General features: G+C 39.3%; 1 long non-coding RNA gene across 1 annotated transcript in view; it reads right to left on the bottom strand.

Annotated features, from left to right (window-relative positions):
• The window catches only part of LOC119505631, an 83613-nt gene extending 65002 nt beyond the window's left edge, over positions 1–18611 (bottom strand). Inside the window, exon 1 of the long non-coding RNA XR_005210786.1 lies at positions 18515–18611. This is a non-coding gene — a long non-coding RNA (uncharacterized LOC119505631). The remainder of the gene's footprint in view (positions 1–18514) is intronic.
• Positions 18612–23767: the final 5156 nt, after the last annotated feature.

Below are 23767 nucleotides of genomic sequence, written 5' to 3'. Positions count from 1 at the left end.
GAAGACCACAATAACTGAAATGAAAAATTCCCTAGAGGGTTTCAACAGCAGATTGGAACCAACAGAAGAAAGTGAACGTAAAGACAAGACAATTGAAATCATTCAGATGAGGAAAAGAAAAGAGAATTTTAAAAAGTGAACAGATTCTAAGAGAACTGTGGGATACCAATACATACATTATGGGATTCCCAAAACATGAAGAAGGAGAGAAAGGCAAAGAGGAATATTTTAAAAAGCAGTGACAGAAAACATCCCTAATTTAATGAAAGACATGAATATGCTCATTTAAGGACTCCAGTGAATCCCAAACAGAATAAACTTGAACAGAACCACTCCCAGACACACAGTACTCAAACTGTCAAATGCCAAGGATAACGAAAGAGTTCTGAAAGCTGAAAGAGAAAAGCAACATGCTATGTTCAAGAGAGTCCCACTGAGATTAACGTGCCAATTTCTCGTTAGAAACCACGGAGGCAAGAAGGAAGTGGGATGCAATACTTAAAGGGCTGAAGGAAAACAATTACCAACCAAGATTTATATCTGGTGACACTGTCTATCAAAAATGAGAGAGCGATTAAGACATTCTCAGATAAACAAAAGCTGAAGGAGTATGTCACCACAAGACCTACCCTCTGTAAAGGCAGTTCTGTCTTCAGACTGAAAAGAAAGGACAACAGACAGTGGATCAAAGCAGCACAAAGAAGTAAAGACCTCCAGTAAAAGTAGCCATATGGTTAATTATAAATGCCAATACTATTGTATGATTTGGTATGTAACTCCACTTTTTACTTCCTACAGGTACTAAAATGCTGATAAATAATGACAATATTGATAACATTGATAAATCTATGGTTTTCCACATACAATGTATAAAGATAATTTGTAACAAGTACAACAAAAAGGCAGGGGGATGGATGAATATAAGGACAGTATATGTATATGCTATTGCAGTTAGTTTGGTATCAAATCAAACATGGTAGTTAAAGATTTAGGATGTTAAATTTAAATCCCAGGGTAACTACAAGGAAAATACATGAAAAATATACACAGAATGAAATGAAAATGTACTACTGTATGGTACAATACAAAAAATCAAATAAATTTGAATGTGGGCATTAACAGAAGAATTGAGGGGCAAAAAAAGGCATAAGACTGACAAACCCAAATTTAAAAATGGCAAAAGAAAGTCATGCATTATCAGTAGCTACTTTAAATGTAAATGGATTAAACTCTCTAATCCAAAGGTAGGGAATGACAGTGTGGATTAAAAACCAGGTCACAGCTATATGCTGTTTGCAAGAAATTCACCTTAAATTCAGACACAAGTAGGCTGAAAGTGCAGGAATGGAAAAAATATATAACATGCAAATAGCAACCAAAAGGGAGCTGGATAGCATACTAATATCAGATAAAATAGACATTATGTCAAAAACTGTTACGAGAGACAAATAAGGCCTCTAAATACTGAAAAAGGGTCAATTCAACAAGAACACATAATAATTATAAATATATATGAGCCTAATGGCAGAGTCCCAAAATATATGAAACAAATATTGACAGAATTGAAGGAAGAAATAGACAGTTCTACATTAATTCTAGGAGACTTCAATATACCACTTTCAATAATGAATAGAAGAACCTAAGATGGCTGCTAGGTGAGACAGGGCAAAAAAACACCTCCATGAAAAATACTAGATAAAAACCAGAAGGTGACCCAGAATACCAGTTTCAGCAATGCATCAGCTGGATAAGGTCTGCTAGAACCACAGGGGCCGTACACTTGGTGAAACCAGGAGTCTGCATTCTGAAACAAGTAAGTAAACCGGCTTAAAGACCCGCCACCACACTGCAGTGTGGGGAAGCTGGGGGTTGGCGTTTGGAGATGGACTGGTTCTTTTAAAAAAAAAAAAGGGAAAAACCCAGGAGCGGATGCAGCTGCGATGGTGGGAACCGCGCAGTGAAGCAGGGCAGGAGTGGGCTGAGCTGGTGTCTCAGTGTCTGGCGTGGAGGATAGCCCGCTGCAGATTCCCTCAGGGCTAGGGGAGTGGAGGGGAGAGCAAGAAGGAGAAAGAAACCCCACGGCTAGCAGCTGGCTCCCCAGTGGGCTGGAGACACTCCTGCCCAGGGCTGTGCCCACAGCCCAGAGCCGCGCCAGTTGTCCCGGAGCTGGGAAGGAGGAACTGTGTGAGGAGGCGGGGGGGGGTTGAGATGCCCCATTCAGCCATCTTTGCATCAGGCTGAGAGCACCCCTGCATGGCCTGGCAGCCCAGGGCTTCCCTTGAGGGATGGCATGCTCCTGTGACGTAGCATAGCCTTCCCTCAGCAGAGGTCCTGGAAGATCACAGCTGAGAAGGGGGGCCCACTCGGAAAACCCAGGGACGCTACGTCAATGCCTGTGGTTTGTGGGTCAGCGAGAGAGAGGGTCTGGGGCAGAACTGAAAATGAAGGCTTAGACTCTTGCAGCAGCCTTGAATCTCCAGGAACACCTGAGGGGTTTGAATGTTAAAGCTGCCTTGCCTCCCTAGCCACCCGGACACATGCCCCACATTCAGGGCAGACGGCTCCAGCAACACATCCAAACTGAGTTCACCAACTGAACCCCACAAGAATCATTTCCCCACACACCACAAGGACAAAGTTGAGGAGAACTGACTTGAGGAGTATAGGTGACTCACAGATGCCATCTGCTGGTCAGTTAGAGAAAGTGTATGCCACCAACTTGTATTTCTGAAAAATTAGACTGGTATTTTTTTTTTTTTTTTACAACTTGAAAGAACCCTATCAAGCAAAGCAAATGCTAAAAGGCCAAAAACAACAGAAAATCTTAATGCATATGATAAAACCAGATGATATGGAGAACCCAATCCCAAACGTCCAAATCAAAATATCAGAAGAGACACAGTACTTGACACAATTAATCAAAGAACTCCAATCGAGGAACGAAAACATGGCAAAGGATATAAAGGACATGAAGAAGATCATGGCACAGGATATAAGGGACATAAAGAAGACCCTAGAAGAGCAAAAAGAAGACATTGCAAAAGTAAGTAAAAAAATAGACAATCTTATGGAAATAAAAGAAACTGTTGGCCAAATTAAAAAGACTCTGGATACTCATAATACAAGATTAGAGGAAGCTGAACAACATCTCAGTGTCCTAGAAGTCCACAGAACAGAAAATCAAAGAACAAAAGAAAGAATGGAGAAAAAAATTGAAAAAATCGAAATGGATCTCAGGGAAATGATAGATAAAATAAAACGTCCAAACTTAAGACTCATTGGTATCCTAGAAGGGGAAGAGAAGGGTAAAGGTCTAGAAAGAGTATTCAAAGAAATTGTTGGAGAAAACTTCCCCAACCTTCTACACAATATAAATACACAAAGCATAAATGCCCAGCGTACTCCAAATAGAATAAATCCAAATAAACCCACTCCGAGACATATTCTGATCAGACTCTCAAACACTGAAGAGAAGGAGCAAGTTCTGAAAGCAGCAAGAGAAAAGCAATTCACCACATACAAAGGAAACAACATAAGACTAAGTAGTGACTACTCAGCGGCCACCATGGAGGCGGAAGGCAGTGGCATGACATTTTATTTTATTTTATTTTATTTTGAAATAAATTCAAAGTTATAGGAACAGTTGCAAAAACAATACTAACCCCATGCATGGAATTCCATCATACCCTGACTCCCCTCCCCCAATAGCTCAATCACCAACTTTAACATGCTGCCACATCGCTGTTTCTTTCCCTCCCTTCCTATCTATCATCCATCATCTATTGCTCTGTCTTCTGAACATATCAGAGTTAGCTGCACACATCCTTGAACATACACTATAATTCACGTATACACTTCCCATGAACAAGAACATTCTCTTATGCAATTCCATTAAGTGCAGCTAAGAAGTACAAGAGATTCAACAATGATACAAAGCTTACATTCTGTATTTCCTTTTCCTTATGTCTCAACTGTGTCCCTTTGAGCCACCTGTCCTCTATCCTCCAAACCCATCCAAGTTCATCCTTAGCATTCAATTGTCATCTATTTAGACTGTCTTTTTTTTTTTTTTTTCCCAGTTGTGGAAACATATATACAGCCTAAATCTTCCCATTCCACCCCCTCCCTAGCCTTCCATTAGTGCAATTAATCACATTTAGAATGTTGTAACGCTCTTTCCCACCATCCATTACTAGAAATTCCCCTTCACCTCAAACAGCAACCCTACACTCATTTCTTAACTCCCCATTGCCCCTTCCCCCATTTCTCTTAACCCAAACTCTACTTTTCATCTCTATGGTTATATTCTCTGATAATATCTTTGTGTTTACTGTGGGGCTTAAAATCAACCTCTTAAATCCATATCAATCTTGTTTTTCTTTGATACCACCTTCACTTCAATAGGACACATAAACTATGTTCCTATACTCCTTCATTCCCCCACCTTTATATAGTTGTCTAAAATTACATATTTTACATTGCATTCAAAACCACTGATTTGTCATTAGAGTTTGTGTATTTTATATCATGTGGAAAGTAAATAGTGGAGTTTCAGTTCAAAAATTATTGACTTCTATTTGCATTCCATTGTGGTTGGAGAATGTGCTTTGAGTATATTCAGTTTTTGTTTTGTTTTGTTTTGTTTTGTTTCAATTTCTTGAGGCTTGTTTTATGTCCCAGCTTATGGTCCCTTCTGGAGAAAGATCTGGGATCACTAGAGAAAAATGAGTGTCCTGGTGATTTGGGATGTAAGGTACTATATATGTCTGTTAAAATTCTCTATATCTCTTTCTCCTTTGTTTCTCTGTTGGTAGGGCTCCCTTTAGAATCTGAAGTAGGGCAGGTCTTTCATTGGCAAAGTCTCTCAGCATTTGTTTGTCTGTGAAAAATTTAAGCTCTCCCTCAAATCTGAAGGAGAGTTTTGCTGGATAAAGTATTCTTGGTTGGAAATTTTTCTCTCTCAGAATTTTAAATATGTCATGCCACTGCCTCCTTGCCTCCATGATGGCCACTGAGTAGTCACTACTTAGTCTTATGTTGTTTCCTTTGTATGTGGTGAATTGCTTTTCTCTTGCTGCTTTCAGAACTTGCTCCTTCTCTTCAGTGTTTGAGAGTCTGATCAGAATATGTCTCGGAGTGGGTTTATTTGGATTTATTCTATTTGGAGTACGCTGGGCATTTATGCTTTGTGTATTTATATTGTGTAGAAGGTTGGGGAAGTTTTCTCCAACAATTTCTTTGAATACTCTTTCTAGACCTTTACCCTTCTCTTCCCCTTCTAGGATACCAATGAGTCTTAAGTTTGGACGTTTTATTTTATCTATCATTTCCCTGAGATCCATTTCGATTTTTTCAATTTTTTTCTCCATTCTTTCTTTTGTTCTTTGATTTTCTGTTCTGTGGACTTCTAGGACACTGAGATGTTGTTCAGCTTCCTCTAGTCTTGTATGGTGAATATCCAGAGTCTTTTTAATTTGGCCAACAGTTTCTTTTATTTCCATAAGAGCGTCTATTTTTTTATTTACGCTTGCAATGTCTTCTTTATACTCTTCTAGGGTCTTGTTTATGTCACTTATATCCTGGGCCATGGTCTTCTTGATGTCCTTTAAATCCTTTGCCATGTTTTTGTTCCTTGGTTATAGTTCTTTGATTAATTGTGCAAGATACAGTGTTTCTTCCTAAATCTTGATTTGTGTGTTTGGAGTTGGATTCTCCATATCATCTGGTTTTATCATATGCATTAAGATTTTCTGTTGTTTTTGGCCTCTTGGCATTTGTTTTGCTTGATAGGGTTCTTTCAAGTCGTAAACAAAAAAGGGATATTGATCTAATTTTTCAGAAACACAGTTTGGTGATGTACACTTTCTCTAACTAACCAGCAGATGGCGTCTATACCCCTCAAGTCAGTTCTCAACCTTGTTCCCGCGGTGAGTGGGGAACTGATTCTTGTGGGGTTCAGTTGGAGAACTCAGTTTGGGTGTGTTGCTGGAGCCGTCTGCCCTGAATGTGGGGCGTGTGTACGGGTGGCCAGGGAAGAAGGACAGTTTTAATATTCAAATCCCCCAGGTTCCCGGAGATTCAAGGCCGCCGCAAGAGTCTAAGCCTTCATTTCAGTTCAGCCCCAGACCCTCTGTCTCGCTGTCCCACAAACCACTGGAGTTGGCGTAGCGTCCCTGGGTTCTCCTAGCGGGTCCCCCCTCCCAGCTGCGATCCTCCAGGAGCTCTGCCAAGGGAATGCCGTGCTACGTCACCAGTGCGCGCCGTCCCACAAGGGAAGCCCCGGGCTGCCGGGCCATGCAGCGGCATGCTCTCAGCCTGAAGCAAAAATGGCCGAACGGGGCATCTCAACCCCCTCCTCCTCGCACAGTTCCTCCTTCCCAGCTCCGGGACAACTGGCGGGGCTCTGGGCTGTGGGCACGGCCCTGGGCAGGAGTTTATCCAGCCCTCCTGGGGCCAGCTGCGAGCCATGGGGTTTCTTTCTGCTTCCGTCTCTCCCCTCCATTCCCCCAGCCCCAAGGGTATCTGCAGCGGGCTATCTTCCTGGCCAGACACTGAGAGGCCAGCCCAGCTCCCTCTTGCTGTGTTTTACTGCGTGGTTCCCACTATTGCAGCTGCAGCCACTCCTGGGTTTTTCCCTTTTTTTTTTAAAGAGCCCGTCAGTCTCCAGACGCCAAACCCTGGCTTCCCCAGATTGCCGCACGGCTGCGGGCCTTCCAGACAGCTTACTCACTCATTTCAGAATGCAGACTCCCGGTTTCACCAAGTATACGGCCCCTGTGATACTAGCAGACCTCGTCCACCTGGCACATCGCTGTAACCGGTATTCTGGGTCACTTTCTGGTTTTTAGCTAGTGTTTTTCATGGAGGTGTTTTTTCACCCTGTCTCACCTAGCCGCCATCTTAGTTTCTCCGACGTATTTAAAATTCTGAGAGAGAAAAATTTCTACCCAAGGATACTTTATCCAGCAAAACTCTCCTTCAAATTTGAGGGAGAGCTTAAATTTTTCATAAACAAATGCTGAGAGAGTTTGCCAATAGAAGACCTGCCCTGCTTCAGATACTACCGACAGAGAAACAAAGAAAGGAGAAGGAGATAATAGAGAATTTTAAAAGACATATATAGAATCTTACATCCCAAATCACCAGGACACTCATTTTTCTCTAGTGATCATGGATCTTTCTCCAGAATAGACCATATGCTGGGACATAAAACAAGACTCAATAAACTAAAAAAAAAAAAAAATGAATATATTCAAAGCACATTCTCTGACCACAACGGAATACAAACAGAAGTCAATAATTTTTGAATTGTAACTCCACTATTTACTTCCAACATGATATAAAATACACAAACTCTAAGGACAAATCAGTGGTTTTCAACTCAATGTAAAATATGTAATTTTTGACAAGAACTATATAAAGGTGGGGGAATGGAGGAGTATAGGAACATAGTTTATGTGTCCTATTGAAGTTAAGTTGGTATCAAAGAAAAACAAGACTGTTATGGATTTAAGAGGTTAATTTTAAGCCTCACAGTAAACACAAAGAAATTATCAGAGAATATGACCATAGAGATGAAAAGTAGAGTTTGGGTTAAGAGAAATGGGGGAAGGGGCAATGGGGAGTTAAGAAATGAGCGTAGGGTTGCTGTTTGAGATGAAGGGAAATTTCTAGTAATGGATGGTGGGAAGGTAAGAACATTACAACATTCTAAATGTGATTAATCCCACTAATGGAATGCTAGGGAGGGGGTGGAATGGGAAGATTTAGGCTGTATATATGTCTCCACAATTGAGAAAAAAAAAATGACAGTCTAAATAGATGACAATTGAATACCAAGGATGACCCTTGATGGGATCTGAGGATAGAGGACAGGAGGCTCAAAAGGACATAGTTGAGACATAAGGAAAAAAAAGAAAAGAAAAAAAAGGAAATATAGAATGGAAGCTTTGTATCAATGTTGAATCTCTTGTACTTCTTAGCTGTGTTTAATGGGGTTGCATAAAAGAATATTCTTGTTCATGGGAAATGTATATGTGAATTAGATTGTTTGTTCAAGGATGTGTGCAGCTGGCTCTCATGTTCAGAAGACAGAGCAACAGATGATGGATGACAGATAGGAAGGGAGGGAAAGAAATAGCGGTGTGACAGCATGTTAAAGGTGGTGGATTGGGGTATCAGGGGAGGGGGGTCAGGGTATGCTGGAGTTCTGTGTATGGGGTTTGTATTGTTTTTGCAACTGTTCCTATAACTTTGAATTTATTTCAAAATTTTAAAAAAATGAATAGAACATCTAGACAGAAGATCAATAAGGAAAGAGAAAACTTGAAGGAAACTCTAAGTCAATTAGATCTAACAGACATATATAAAACACTTCACCAAACACCAGCAGAATACATATTCTTCTCAAGTGCATATGGATCATTTTCCAGGCTAGAGCATACATTAGGTCACAAAATAAGTCTCAATACATTTAAAAGGATCATAATTATACAAAGCATCTTCCTGAACAATGGAAAGAAGCTAAACACCAATTACAGATGGAGAACTGGAAAATCCATAAATATATTAAAGTTACACAACACACTCTTTATCAATGGGTCAAAGAAGAAATCACAAGGGAAATCAGGAAATATCTTGAGACACACAAAAAACAACAACATAATATATCAAAACTTATGGAACAGAGAACTCTATTGTAAATAATGGACTATAGTTAATAGACAATTATAAACATGTTCTTTCATGAATTGGAACAAATGTACCACACTAATGCAAGATGTTAATAACTGGGTGGCACATAGGAACTCTATTTTATGCATGATTTTTATGTAAACTTACAAATTCAGTAATTAAAAAAAAAAGTATGGGACACAATGAAGGCAGTATCAGGGAGAAATTTATACCCCTAAATACCTACACTTAAAAAGAAGAAAGAGCTCAAATGTGAGACCTTATCACACACCTGGAAGAACTAGAGAAAGAACAGCAAACTGTACCCAAAATGAGCAAAAGGAAGGAAATAACATTAGAGTAGAAATAAATGAAATAGAGAATTAAAAAAAAAACAATAGAGAAAATTAACAAAACCAACTTATTTCTCTGAAAAGATCAATTTTGAGACCATTAACTAGATTGATGATTGACAAACACAAAAAGAGAGGATGCAACTAATTAAAAGCAGAATTGAAGGCAAGACATTACTACTGACCTCACAGAAATAAAAGGAATCTTAAGAAGGTACAATGAACAATAGTATGCTAACAATTTAGACAACTTAGATGCAATGGACAAATTCCTACTAAGATACAAATGACCTACACTGCCTCAAGAACAAATAGAAGATCTCAACAGAACAATAACAAGGAGACTGAATCAGTCATCAAAAACCTCCCAGCTAAGAAAAGACCAGGACCAGATGGTTTCAATGGTAAATTTTACTAACATTCTAAGAATTAGCATCAGTGCTGCTGATATTCTCCCAAAATGTTGAAGAGGATGTAACACTCCCCAAAATCATTCTACGAGGCCAGCATCATTCTCATACCAAAGCCAGGTAAGGACACCACAAGAAAAGAAAATTACAGAACAATATCCCTTATGAATATGGATTTAAAAATCCCCAACAAAATACTGGCAAACTGAATCCAACAGTGCATTAAAAGAATTACACACTGTGCTCAAGTGGGATGTATCCCTGATACACAAGGGTGGTTCAACATAAGAAAATCAATTAATTTAATATACCACCCTATTAGAATGAAGGAAACAAACCTCATGATTATCTTAATTGAAGTAGCAAAGGCATTTGAAAAAATAACAATACCACTTCTTGATAAAAAACAGAAAACTAGGAATAGAAGGAAACTTCCTCAACATGATAGAGACCATATATAAAAAACCCATAGCTACATCATATTCTTTGGACAAGGACTGAAAGCTTGTTTTCTAATGTCAGGAACAAGACAGGAATATTCATTGCCACCACTGTAATTCAACATTGTACTGGAAGTTCTTGCCAGAGCAATTAGGCAAGGAAAAGAAACAAAGGCATCCAAATGGGAAAGGAAAAAGTAAAACTTCCCCTATTTGTAGATGACATAGAGAATCCTGAAAAATCCATAACAAAGATATTAGAGCTAATAAACAGTTTCAGCAGAGAGGTGGGGTACAAGATCAACTTCCAAAATCCAGTAATGTTTCTGCACACTAGTAATGAATAATCTGAAGAGGAAGCCAAGGAAAAAATCTGTTTACAATAGCAACTAAAGAATCAAATACCTAGGAATAAATTTATGAAGGATGTACAGGAGCTATCGACAGTAAACTACAAAATACTGCAAAAAGAAATCACAGAAGACCTAACTAAATGGAAGGACATTCCATGTTTATGGATTGGAAGACTAAATATTGTTAAGATGTGAATTCCACCCACAGCAACTTACGGATTCAATGCAATCACAATCAAAATTCCAACAGCCTTCTCTGCAGTAATGGAACAGAAAACCATCATATTTATATGGAAGGGTAAGGGGTCTTGAATATCCAAAACTATCTTGAAAAAGAATGAAGTTGAAGCCCCACTTTTCCCAATTTTTAAAACTTATTACAAAGCTACAGCATGGTACTGGCACAAGAACAGACATACTGACAAAAGGACTTGAATTGAAAGTTCATAAATAATTCCTCACATACATGGCCAATTGATTTTTGACAAAGGTGCCAAGTCCACTCAATTGGGAAAGAATAGGCTTTTCCACAAGTGGTGTTGGGGAAAATGGATATCGATTTGCAAATAATGAAGTTGGGCTATTCACACCATATACAAAGATCAACTTTAAATGGCTCAAATAACTAAATATAAGAACCAAAACTATAAAACTCCTAGAAGAAAACATATGGAAACCTTCTCAAGACCTTGTATTCAGGAATGGTTTCTTAGACTTTATACCAAAAAGCACAAGCAATGAAAGAAAAAATAGATTATAGTGATTTCATCAAAATTTAAAACTTTTGTACATCAAAGAACTTTATTATAAAACCTAAAAGACAACCTACAGAATGGGAGAAAATAATAGGAAACCACATATCCAATCAGGATTTACTATCTAGAATATATAAAGAAATCCTACAACGCAACAACAAAAAGATACAAACCCCAATTAAAAATGGGCAAAAGACTTGAGTAGACATTTTTCCAAAGAAGATATACATTGGCCAAAATATCACATGAAAAGATGCGCAACATCATTAGCCAATAGAGAATGCAAATCAAAACCACAAGGAGATACCATTTCTCAACCAATACAATGGCTATTATTAAAAATGAAAACTAAAAAGTGTTGGAGAGCATGTGGAGATACAGGAACATTCACTCAATGTTGATGAGAACGTAAAATGGTTCAACCACTTTGGAAAACAGCTTGGCAGCTCCTCAGAAAGTTAAGTACAGAATTTTCATATGATCCAGCAATCCCATTTCTAGGTATATGCTCAAAAGAATTTAAAGCAAGAACTTGAACAGGTATTAAAACACTGACATTCATAGTGGCTTTGTTCACAATTGCCCAAAGACAGAAGCAACCCAAGTGTCCATTAACAGATTTAAGAATAAACAAAATGTGCTATACACATACAATTCAATATTTTCAGTTTTAAAAAGGAATGAAGTTCTGACACATTTGACAATATATATGAACCTTGAAGACATCATGTTGAGTGAAATGAACTGGACACAAAAGGAGAAATATTGAATGACTTAATTGATATCAAATAATTAATAGAGCAATTAATAGAATCTGAAACTAGAATACAGGTTGCCAGGGGGTGGGGTGGGGTTAGAGAATGGGGAGTTAATGCTTAATGGGTACAGAGTTTCTGTTTGGGGTGATGGGAAAGTTCTGGTAATGGATGTGTGCTGGTAATACGACATGGTGAATGTTATTAACACAACTGAATTATATATTTGAAAATCATTAAAAGGGGGAAATTTACATTGTATATGTTAATAAAATAGAAGTATAAAAAAGCCCATAGGACCGTACAACAAAAACAATGAACCCTAACGTAAACTATGGGCTAAATAAATAGTGTAACTAGAATAATATTTATCAATTATAAAAAAGGTAACACACTAATGCAAAGTGTTAATATGAGTGAAAACTGTGTGCAGGGGAGGGGGAGCAAAATATGGGAACTCCTTATTTTCTCCTTTTTTTTCGGTAAACCTACAACTTCTCTGATAAAAAATTTAAAAATATATATTTGTTGACTGCCTTCCTGAAAAAATGAGTGAATTCATGTGGGTCAATGGCATTGTACCCTATGTTGTAGATTTTATGTTGCAGCCTAAGTACTTCGCAGAGTTACAGATTTATCAACATTTTGGCACTAAAAAAAAGGTTTGAAATTAAAAACAAAAAAATGAAAATAAATCAGTAAATCTCCTTTACTCGTGGATCTGTGCTAGACATCATGGTGAACACAAAGATGTTAAACCTTCACATGCCGGACATGTTAGAACAAGACAAAATAACAAATGAACATTAAATGCATTTGTGAATACCAAGATCCGTGGGAACATTGGAAAGCTTTTTAGTGAGGACTTGCCTTGCTCTATTTGCACCAAAATTAAAAACAAAGGCAAATTACTGATATTATGTGTTTCTTTTCCTCTCCCTCCACCATTACCACCAAAAGCCAAGCATTTCTGCCTAGTTTTATACACTGAGGCTAGAATAACATGAACAGTTGGATGAAACTTGACATAAAGTTACAGTTGGATCAGTTCACCAGTCCCACTGACACTGAACTGTGGATGTGACATTTAGTCCTCTCCATTTTAAGCAAGTTGACTGAATATTAAATTCATGCTTTATTTACGGGGGCTAAGTCTCACCTGAACTGTGGTAGAGATGAAAGCTCACATCCTATGTCAACTTGACACTGAAACAGTCAATGAATTTGATAATAAAAAGTAAAATCCTAAAGGCCTCAAGTCTGGGAGATAATGGTTGCTGCCTGAATTCAAATCTCTCTATCCATCCTTGTATGTCCTCTCCCCCCATTACCAGATGTGCCAGTTTGAATATATTGTGTCCCCCAAATGCCATTATCTTTGATGTAATCCTTTGTGGGCACACAATATCAGTTTTGATTAGATTTTTTTGAGAGTTTTTTTGGAGATGCACCCTACCCAGCTGTGGGTGATGACTCTGATTGGATATTTCCATGGAGGTGTGGCCCCACCCATTTAGGGTGGGCCTTGATCAGTGGAGCTATATAAATGAGCTGACAAGCAGAAGGAACTCAGTGCAGCTGAGACTGAACTTTTGAAGAGGAGCTACAGCCAAGAGGGACACTTTGAAGAAAGCATAGGAGCTGCAGATGAGACACATTTTGAAGACGGCTGTTGAAAGCAGACTCTTGCTCCAGAGAGGCTAAGAGAGGACAGATACCCCAAGTACAACTAAGGGTGATGTTTTTGAGGAACTGCAGCCTAGAGAGGAATGTCCTGGGAGAAAGCCATTTTGAAACCAGAACTTGGGAGCAGACACCAGCCACATGCCTTCCCAGCTAACAGAGGTTTTCTGGATGCCATTTAGCCATCCTCCAGTGAAGGTACCCGAATGCTGATGTGTTACCTTGGACACTTTATGGCCTTAAGACTGTAACTGTGTAACCAAATAAACCCCTTTTATAAAAGCCCATCCATCTCTGGTGTTTTGCATCCCAGCAGCATTAGCAAACTAGAACGCCAGACATAAAATCACCAAGGAGCATATGTAAAACTGCATATGACTCAAGCCTTCATCATTACTTGGAGACAGAGAATACCCTGTCTTTCAAATTACCTGTAATTAGATAAATAAATACTACAGTCTATGAGAGTCCCACTAGCACTGCAAGCCTGTAGATGCTGACGGGGGTGGTGGGTGGGGGTGAAAGGACAAGCCTTAACAGACCCACAAAAAAATAAGAAAAAGTGAAAGATACAGATTGTGTCAGTTTGAATGTATTGTGTCCCCCAAAATGCCATTATCTTTAATCCAATCTTGTGTGGGCAGATGGATTAGTGTTAATTAGATTGTAATTCTTTGAGTGTTTCCATGGAGACATGAACTGCCCAACTGTAGATAACTCTGATTGGATAATTTCCATGGAGGTGTGGCCCTGCCCATTCGACATGGGCCTTGATTAGTTTACTAGAGCACTATATAAGCTCAGACAGGAGTGAGTTTGTCACAGCCAAGAGGGACACTTTGAAAAATGCACAGGAGCTGAGAGAGGAGCTGCAGATGAGAGACAGTTTGGAGACAGCGGTTGAAAGCAGACTCTTGCTCTGGAGAAGCTAAGAGAGGACAAATGCCGCAAGAGCAACTGAGAGTGGCATTTTTTTTTTTTAATATTCATTTTATTGATATATATTCACATACCACACAGTCATATAAAACAAATCATACATTCGATTGTTCACAGTACTGTTACATAGTTGTACATTCATCATCAAAATCAATCTCCAACACCCTCATTACCACACGCACAAAAATAACCTGAATAATAATTAAAGTGAAAAAGTGTGCTTCAGGTTTTAAAGCAGGGAAGGATAGTGAGGCATTTACCTTGGGCCCCAAATTTAAGGGGCACGAAAAAACTCAGGAAATAGTATTTGAATGCAAGGTTTTAAAAAATCAAAAGTAATGCAAAAAGTCCATGGTGAACAAAATATCAAAATTTCAAATACAGATAACATTGGAGAGTGGCATTTTTAAGAGGAGCCACAGCCTAGAGAGGAACATCCTGAAAGAAAGCCATTTTGAAACCAGAACTCCAGAGCAGATGCCAGCCACATGCCTTCCCAGCTAAAAGAGGTTTTCCAGACACCACTGGCCATCCTCCAGTGAAGGTACCCGATTGTTGATGTGTTACTTTGGACACTTTATGGCCTTAAGACTGTAACTGTGTAACCAAATAGACCCCCTTTATAAAAGCAAGTCCATCTCTGGTGTTTTGCATTCCAGCGGCATTAGCAAACCGGAACACAGATGTAGTCCAGACTTCAGAAAGAGCAAGTCCAACAGTAAGTGTCAAGAAATGAGCACAGGTTTGTGATTTAGTAGCTCACTGCCCCACCTACTGTGGAGGGCCTTGAAGTTAGTAGCACTGGAAGTAGAAATGCTCAAAGAAGCTTTGCTGTGGTGGGAAAACCAGACAGAGAAGGGGTTGTGCCCCTTGAAGATGTTGCAGTGAAGGATATGAAAGAAACAAGGGGCAAAATTAAAGATCACATAAAACAAAAGAGAAACAACATGTGCTGAAGACATACTGGCTCTGGAGAAATGATCGTTAACATCTGTTCCCAGCTCTGTGTTCAGTGATATCCCATTAGTAGCCTGAAACCAGCCATCCTGGGAGTAAATACACCACAGAAACTGGCAAATCAGGTTTTTTTCACCCCTGGAGCTCTGGTCATTAAACTTTTACCAGTATGCCACTATGCTAATCAATCCCCTTTCTCCATCACTACCACCACCACCTCAACTACGAACATCATCATCCATTAAAGAAACTACACTTCAATATAACTTGTACAAGAAGGCACTCTTTAACTAGGAATCCTGCCACAAAATGCTTAGAAATGGAAAAAAAAAAAAATCAAACCAACTCCATACAAAGCAAGTACAAGAAGAAAACAAAAACTTAATCATAACATTTGTGCTGATAAAATTATTCCCTTAAAACTACTCAAGAAGCAGAAGAAAATTCAACACAATCCTCCAAATTGAATTAAATATCCCAAAGCAAGTATATGGAGATAGATAAACACTAAACAAACAAAAACCTAAAATTCTATTTTTAAAAACAACAGAAATGGACACAAAACAGGAAGAAATGCAACATTAATTAATCAAACTCCAGAACGATATTGAAGAAAACAACCAAGAGAGTTAAAATGAGATGAAGAAATTAAAATGGTCAGAAAGAGAGTACCTGAAGTGAAAGGCAGATAAAGAAGGTCCAACATATGTATAATTATGGTCATTGACGAGGAGAACAAAATATTGCAACAGAAGTAGTATTTAAATCTGTAACCCAAGAAAACTTTCTGGAAATAAAAGAACACTTTAATCTGCATATGCTAAGGCCTACCATGTAACTGGGAAAATTGACTTTAGACAATTATCTCTGAGACATATCCTAGTAAAACTATTAGACTTTAAGACAAAGGAAAGAAATCCTCAGTGCCCTGAGGCAAAAAGATCCAGTTATTTATAGGGAAGAAAATCAGGCTTGGTATTACACTTCTCAAGAGCCACATACAAAGTAAGGCAACAGTGAATCAGCACTTTCATGAAACCCAAGGAAAGAAAGTGCTCGTCTAGTATTTTACCTCCATCTAAGCTATCCAAATCAGGGAATAATGAACGTATGCCCATCCTGAAGAATATTTTAGAGGATATACTTCAGCCAAATAAGTGATAACAGAGGAAACTTCAGCAAAATAACCAATATTGAATGCTTAATATATTTAATTGTAGAACTAGGAGGAAAACTATGCAGGAAGATGGATAGTGAACACAAATATCATGTTATGCAAAGTAGAAAGAATACAACTGAAAAATGGGAAGAGAGAGGAGAGAGACAAGAGAGAGTAGAATAAGATCATTGCTCGTTGTAATAGGTTGTAAAAGGTTAAGTAAGAAAAATAGGGGTTGGGGATAGTATAAAATAAACATAAAGGTAATAACTAGAAAAAATTCTAAATAGCAAAAGAAATTTTAAAAATACAGAAGACATACTCAATGGAGAAAGAAGCACAATAAATACAATACAATGCACACTATAATTGCAACATAAAATAATAGTTGACACCAAACATATCAGTCATATAAATAAATGGGAATAGACAACTCACCTTTTTATGAAAAGATTTTCAAATGCACTCATGTGACAAAACCCAACTCTATGCTTTGATCAAGAGACATACCTAAAACACAGTGATTCAAAAAGGTGAAAATATAGAGATGGATGAAAATTTGCCAGGCTAATGGAAACAGTAAGAATTCAAGGATTGTTATTGTGATATAAGACAAAGTAGAATTTAGGCCAAAAAGAATTAAACAAGATAAAGAAAGACACTTAGTAAAGCTAAAATCATAATTCCAAATGCACTGTATTCTGTACTGGAGGGGAAAATGCTACAAAAGAAATTCTTGAGGAAATTGTCAAAATTGGAATATTAGATAAAATTGTTCTCTCAGAATCAAATTTCCTGGAAAAGACAATAGCCTTGTTCTTAGGAAAGACCACTGAATTATTAGGAAGCAAAGGAGAGTGATGTATGCAACTTACAAGTAGTTTTTAAAAGTGGTAAATCTGGGTAAAGCCCAAACAAGAGATCTTTGTATTATTTTTGCAATTTTTCTGTAAGTTTGAACTTATTTCAAAATAAAGAGTAAAAAAAGAAGGCAAATTGTATGTGTTTGTTACAGCTCCTCAAACTGTTCACCTAAGAGTTGTGCATTTTGCTGTATGTAAATTTTAACTAAAAAAAAACCCAACAAATGCTCAAATCATAAAAAAAAATAGTGAATTCTAGCTAATAGCATGCATGCTGAAATATTTAAGCGTGAAATATACTGCAGTCTACAAATTCAAAATACTTAAAAAATAAGATGACTTGGACACGTAGAGGGATGAATAGATAAATACATATGTGATAATAGCAAACACAGAATAATGTTTATTACAGAATCTAGGTGGCGAGTATATGGACGTTAATTTTCCATTTTCAACTTCTGCGAGCTTCAAACTTTTCAAAATAAAATGGGAAAAAAGATGAAAAAGTGGTTTGATGCTAGGTAGACTAAATAATTAGATGGCTGACTACAGACTTTCCACTTTCCAGCAGTTTCCCTTTTACTTGGCCTCTGTTAAGACTTCAGCATTCTGCTCAGGCACATAAAGTGTTGGAATCACCAAGAAGCACTACCTGCGGCTCACCCTGCGTTCTGATGCTGAAAGGATGGCCAAGTTTGTTAACTAATAGAACCAGCCCTGGTAACCTAACTCCGTTTTCCTTTTTTTCCAATATGAAATAAATTAGGCATGACTCTCCATACTTTGACTTTGCTTCCTTCACACACACACACACCTGTCTGCACTGGGTGTAGCAAAGCCAGCTCCCACTGCCACGGAGTTCCGGTTCTGGTTCTTTTTTTGGGATAAGAAAAAAGCCATTAAAATTCTCTCTGAGGGCTGAGTCAGTCCTGGTGGGGGAGGGGAGGGACGGAGCCAAGGGAAGAAATCTCCCCGGCAAGCAAAGCCCCACTTTAAAATTTTCCCTTTCTTTCTTTTTGTTTCTCCTTTCTTCCCCCCTTGAAGCCGCTCTCCCTGGAGTCAAAGCATTTTACAAAAACAAACCACTCCAAAGCTTTCAAGTCCAGGGAAAGCTCAAGCAAAGTTAATTAACATGAAGGTTCTCACAAAAGTTAATTAACATGAAGGGACTCACAAAAGCTGTCTGTTGGCATCTGCTGGCCTCCCGGTGCAGCGGTCCCTTTGTGCGGTGGCAGACCCGAGCCCAGCCCTGCCTGGCGGCGTCGCTCCGGGGCTCGGGGCTGCCCGCGGTTCTCACGGAACCGGCCGAATCTTCACGAAGCCACACGAGGTTCCGAGCCGGCACCTCGTGGCTGTGATGATTTGCAGCTGGTTGTAGGAACGCCCTGAAGAAAACTGGTTTTTTTAAAAGACGCTAGTTTGAGAAGAAAAAAAGAGAAAAAGGAGAGAGAGAGTAGACAGAGGAGGGAAAGAGGGAAAGCAAGTGAGGAAGGAAAATTAAAAAATTTTAAGTGCCGCATGTACATAAGGATTATTTTTTGCGGAGTAATTTTAAGAATACAGATATGCAAAAAATAAATCACTCAAAACAATAATAATATAATGAGATAATTTAACGAATAATACATAACTGGGTAATAATATATAATCGTTAAATAATATTAAATAAATAATATCAATAAAATAATATTTGGTGGGTGCAGAGTGTAAGTAAAAATTATAAAATAACAAAATATTATTTGTATTAAATAATATAAGAATATAATGAAAATGTGCATCTTCTCTGACTTTTGCCTCCGCTTTTATATAAAGATACAAATTTTTTTTTTTTTTTTGGCCAGAAACGAGGTTATAATGACCCTACTTTCTTTGGTGACCTGCTTTTTAATACATCAACCGATTGTGAACATTTTTCCATGTCAGTAAATACAAGGTCTTTGTAGACCCATAAGGATTTTTCTGATCTTCCAGATAATCAAATTGTCACAAATAAATATGTATATAGGGTTTTCTATGTCACTTACCAGGCTTTTTGAAAGCCTTATACATATATGTGTGTGTAGATAGATAGAATGAAAGACATACATGGGGGGGGGGCATTTATTGAACAAACCACAACCATAAAGAAAGGTTATTTTTCTTAAACAAAGGCTGACTGTCATGCTTCTTCCCTAGAAAAAAGTTGGAAAATTGTGTCCGAAAAACCTATTTGTTTAGATTTCTAGATTTTGGAGTTCTCTATCGTATACTTGTAACTTTGATATTGGGAATATTTGCTAGGAATGCTGATCTGGTTCCCTCTGGAGACTTAAACATTTTTATTTCAGAGTTCCTAATGGTTACAAAGGGGTCACAAAGGCCTCCTGTGTAACTCTTTCTTCATCCATGCATGGCCAGCTTGTGGACTGTAACGGTTCTTTTGGCGCGCTCTGCTCTGCTGCATTGGTGTGCCTTCCCAGAAGCTAGTCCAAGTTTATTATGGGATTTATTTAGGAATTTTGGGGGTGTGGGACTGATATGCGTAGGTCACAGAGAAGATCAGAGGAAGGCTTCATTCTGATTGCAAACAATTTCTGTTATTGTTGGCAGAAGTTTTTTGGGTGTTTTGTTTTTAAATGCTTCTTATATGTCCAAGGATCACCAAGATTAACTGGACTGACTTGCCCAGTAACTGCTTTGGTCGCTTCCATAAACCGAAACATTTTGCAGTGAGAAACTAAACATGTGTCCCAGACTCCCCTGCAACTAAGGGTTAGGATATGATTTCGATTCCACCCACTGGATGCAGTCCGAGAAAGCAGAAAGCAGAGCGAGTCCAGGGCCGTATCTGTGTTGCTTCTGGTGTTTCTTCTGGATGGTCAAAGGGGTTCAGGTTTCTCTGGGGTGGCTTGGTTCTGGCGCCATCAATAACTTGCCTAAAAGGGGCTGAAACTCTTTTGGTGGTCTGCTTCTGTGGCATTGGCGTGGTTCCTGAAAGTTCAGCCCATGTTGTTTTTTTTCCCCAGCCTTCTCGATAATTCTGTAAGTCATTTATGACCTTGTAATAAATCTCTTTTTGCTTAAACCAGTTAGATTGGGTTCTGTTCCTTGTAATGGAACTCTGACCAACGGTTACTGATCTGTAATTCTCTTTCCAGTGTGTTTCTGGGTAGGCTCCAAGGGATATTATCTTTGGAGTATTGGAGGACGGAAAGGAAGTAAGGAGTGGCCATGGGGTGGCACGCACACCCTCCTCCCAGTTACTCAATCAAAAGCTAATCTAGGTGCTGCTGGGAAGGGATTTTGTAGGTGTGATAAAAGTCCCTAACGAATTGCCTTTACATTAATAAAAAAGATTATTCCAGACAGGCCTGGCCTAACCAGTTGAGAATCTCTTCTGTGGATGACAAGCTTTGGCTCATGCCTATGGGGTCTCCCCTGTCTGCCCTAAGGAAAACTCTGGACTTCCATTGCCAGCCCCCACAAATGCATAAGCCAATTTCTTGTAATAAATCTCTATCATCTATCTATCTATCTATCTATCTATCCATCCATCCATCATCTCTTGTCCTGGCTCTGCTTCTCTGGTTGAACCTTCTGAGCCTCAGTTTCTTCAACTGTAAAATGGGACTGAATAAGGTCTCCTGCCTAGGCTTGCTTTAAGGGATAAATAAGAGAGTGAATGTAAAGCACAGGTCCTGGCATAGACGTCGACTTTATTTTGGACATGATCACTGCTCCCATCCTCTCATGACCATTCGTTCATAAAGTGGCTCTAGCCCTGCCAGAGTGGTAATCTAAAACCCAGCCCCTCCCTCCATAGAAATACCAAAAATGCCAGCTCACAGTGATCCTTTCCGCCTCTGGATTTCTAGGTTACCGCTTCCTTGTACTTAATCCCAATCTGCTGCCACAAAGCAATATGCATCATTTGCTCTCTCCCTAGTTCCCACCAAGGTGCAATTGAAGTCGGCTCAGACTTTATCATAAGCTGCATAATATGCATTGCAAGCAAAATGTACAGGCTCAAAGGGCCCATTCTGTTCCTTTTTCCCTACCCACCCCCAAGATGGGAAGGCTGTGCTAGGAGGGAAGGCTAAATCCCATGGCCACTCTAGGAATCAAATGGGGCATCTCTTAGGCACTGAAGAATTGGAATCTCAGGTGTGTCCCATCATTCTTTATGATGGCCACTTGTTTGGTTTTATTATTATGCTGTATTTTCAGATGCTCCATACTCCCATACTTCCTGAGTACCCCTCTCCTCTTGCAATACTACTAAATTGCCAAGGAAATATCTTGTTCTCCACCTGACCCTCCCCTCCCCATGTAAGTGTGTGTGTAAAGAGAAAACATCTCTGCACATATGACTCTAATAGCAACATGGCCAAGAAATCTGGTCTGATATAAAAGGAACCCAGAGAGTGAGGATAAAATTTATTTCCTAAACACACACACTCCTTTTCGATAACTTTTATGTTTTAGTCAGCAAATACATATTCTTTAAACATACCTGTCTTCTGCGCAGATTCTAGATTCTGTCCCTAATTTAAATGCTCTTCAACTGATAACCCCATCAAAATCATCAGCCATCATCTCTTTTTAGTTGCCTATGCAAAAAGAGTTCATATAAATTAAGAAAGTAAAACAGAGTAAATGTTCACAGCTTGGCACTCAGTCAATAGTCAATAAGTATTTGCTATTATTATTATTATCCTCTTGGAATTTGCATCACTGCCTTTTTAACTGCTCCCTTTTCTCCCCATTGGGTGTCCTTTTCTCTCTTCTCCTGAATTGGGGAGCTCCTCAAGGCCCCATCTTCACCTCTTTTCTCTCTATCTACACCCTCTTCTATCCTGAGTTTCTATCCCGATGGTTCCTGGATTGATGTCTTTCTGGAGTTTTGGGAGCATCTTCTCAAGCGTTTGAACCATAATGGTGCAAAACTAAACCCAACATCTCCCTAACACCATCTGCTCCTCCTCACTCCCCCATTTCAATTACAGGCACCAGTGTCCTCACAACCACTCACCCAAGCTGGAAACCCAGCCATGGGGGTGCTAGGCTGCTCCACCGACACCCAGACTCCAGCACTCTTTCTCCCAGCCGCTGGGATTGTGGGGACCGATGGCTCAAGCTGAGTCCCTCACTGGGAGTAGTGCTAGACTGAAAAAAGATGCCAGGCCCAAGATCATGCCCCCTTCCTGGTGATATCTTGCATCCAATGACGTAAATTGTGATGGTGTAAAACTCTGGCCTCCTGGCGCTAATTTGAGCCAACCCTGAAGGGCCATCTCAGCTTCCTCATGGGAGTAGCTGCATCCCAGTTCAACTTCTCCCTCTGCCCGAGTGCTGCTCCTTTTGGTCTCCCTTAGGTGTTGACCCTGGGAGCACTCCTCAATAAACTTCCTGCACATGGAGCGCCTTCTCAGAGCCTGTTTCTCTTGGACTCCAACCTGCAACACCGTCAATCACTTCTCACTTCCCCAGTGTTCTCTCCTCTTAGTGATAGTTCAAACCCTGGTCAGTGTCTTATGAACCTGAGACTCTCTTATTATGGCTGCATTCAGGACATTCAGCACAACAAAACAGCATGGATTCAAATTGACCTAAGCACAAAGCCTTTCAGAACTGAACTGTTAGGTGCAGCTTGATTCAGGGTTCAAATGATGTTGTCAGACTTCAATTCTTCCTCTTCCTTCCTTGGCTCTGCCTTCTGCTCTGTTGGCTCCTTTCTCAGAAAGACTCTCTCCCCCTTTATTTACTAGAGGCTGTGCATGTCTAGATTCAAGACGCATAGGAAAGCACAGCTCATATCAGCCCTTAGAAGTTTTCATACAGGATCACACTTTAACAGATTCTGATTGGTTCATCCTTGAGCCAAGCACTGTGGCCAGGAGAATGTGATGCTCTGATTGGACAGTCTGAGTCACACGATCAACCCAGGCCCTGGGGATGAAGTCAACTCTATGTGAAACAAATAGACTGAGGGTGGAGAAAGGGATGGCTTTTCTAGAAGAAAATTGAGTTATGCAGACCCAATGGGTCACTGAATTTTGGGAAACTTAAGCAGCAGATTGTTTCTATAATTCCATTTCATAACCACTATAAAGGCTTCCTATGATCTTCTGATTTCATGGTTCTCTTTCTGCACTTCTTATCCACCTTCAGACTCTAGAGCACAGTCATAATCAGGGAACTGTTCAGCAGTCTTCAGGAGTATCTCACTATTTTGGTAAACAGGTAAAGCCATTGTGTTTAGCCTACCATTCAAGGTCATTTCCTTCTAATGCACTCTACATGAAGAACTTCTTAAACTTTACGGAGCTTAAGAATCTCCTGAAGGGATTATTCAAACACAGATCTCTGGGCCCCAGACCCAGAGATTCTGGCCAGGGCCAGGGGTGGGGTCTGTGAGTTTGCATTTCTACAAAGTTCTCAGGTAATG

This window comes from Choloepus didactylus, chromosome 10 (genome assembly GCF_015220235.1).
Source record: "Choloepus didactylus isolate mChoDid1 chromosome 10, mChoDid1.pri, whole genome shotgun sequence".
Classification (NCBI taxonomy): domain Eukaryota; kingdom Metazoa; phylum Chordata; class Mammalia; order Pilosa; family Megalonychidae; genus Choloepus; species Choloepus didactylus.
This window is presented reverse-complemented; position numbering and strand designations above follow the sequence as displayed.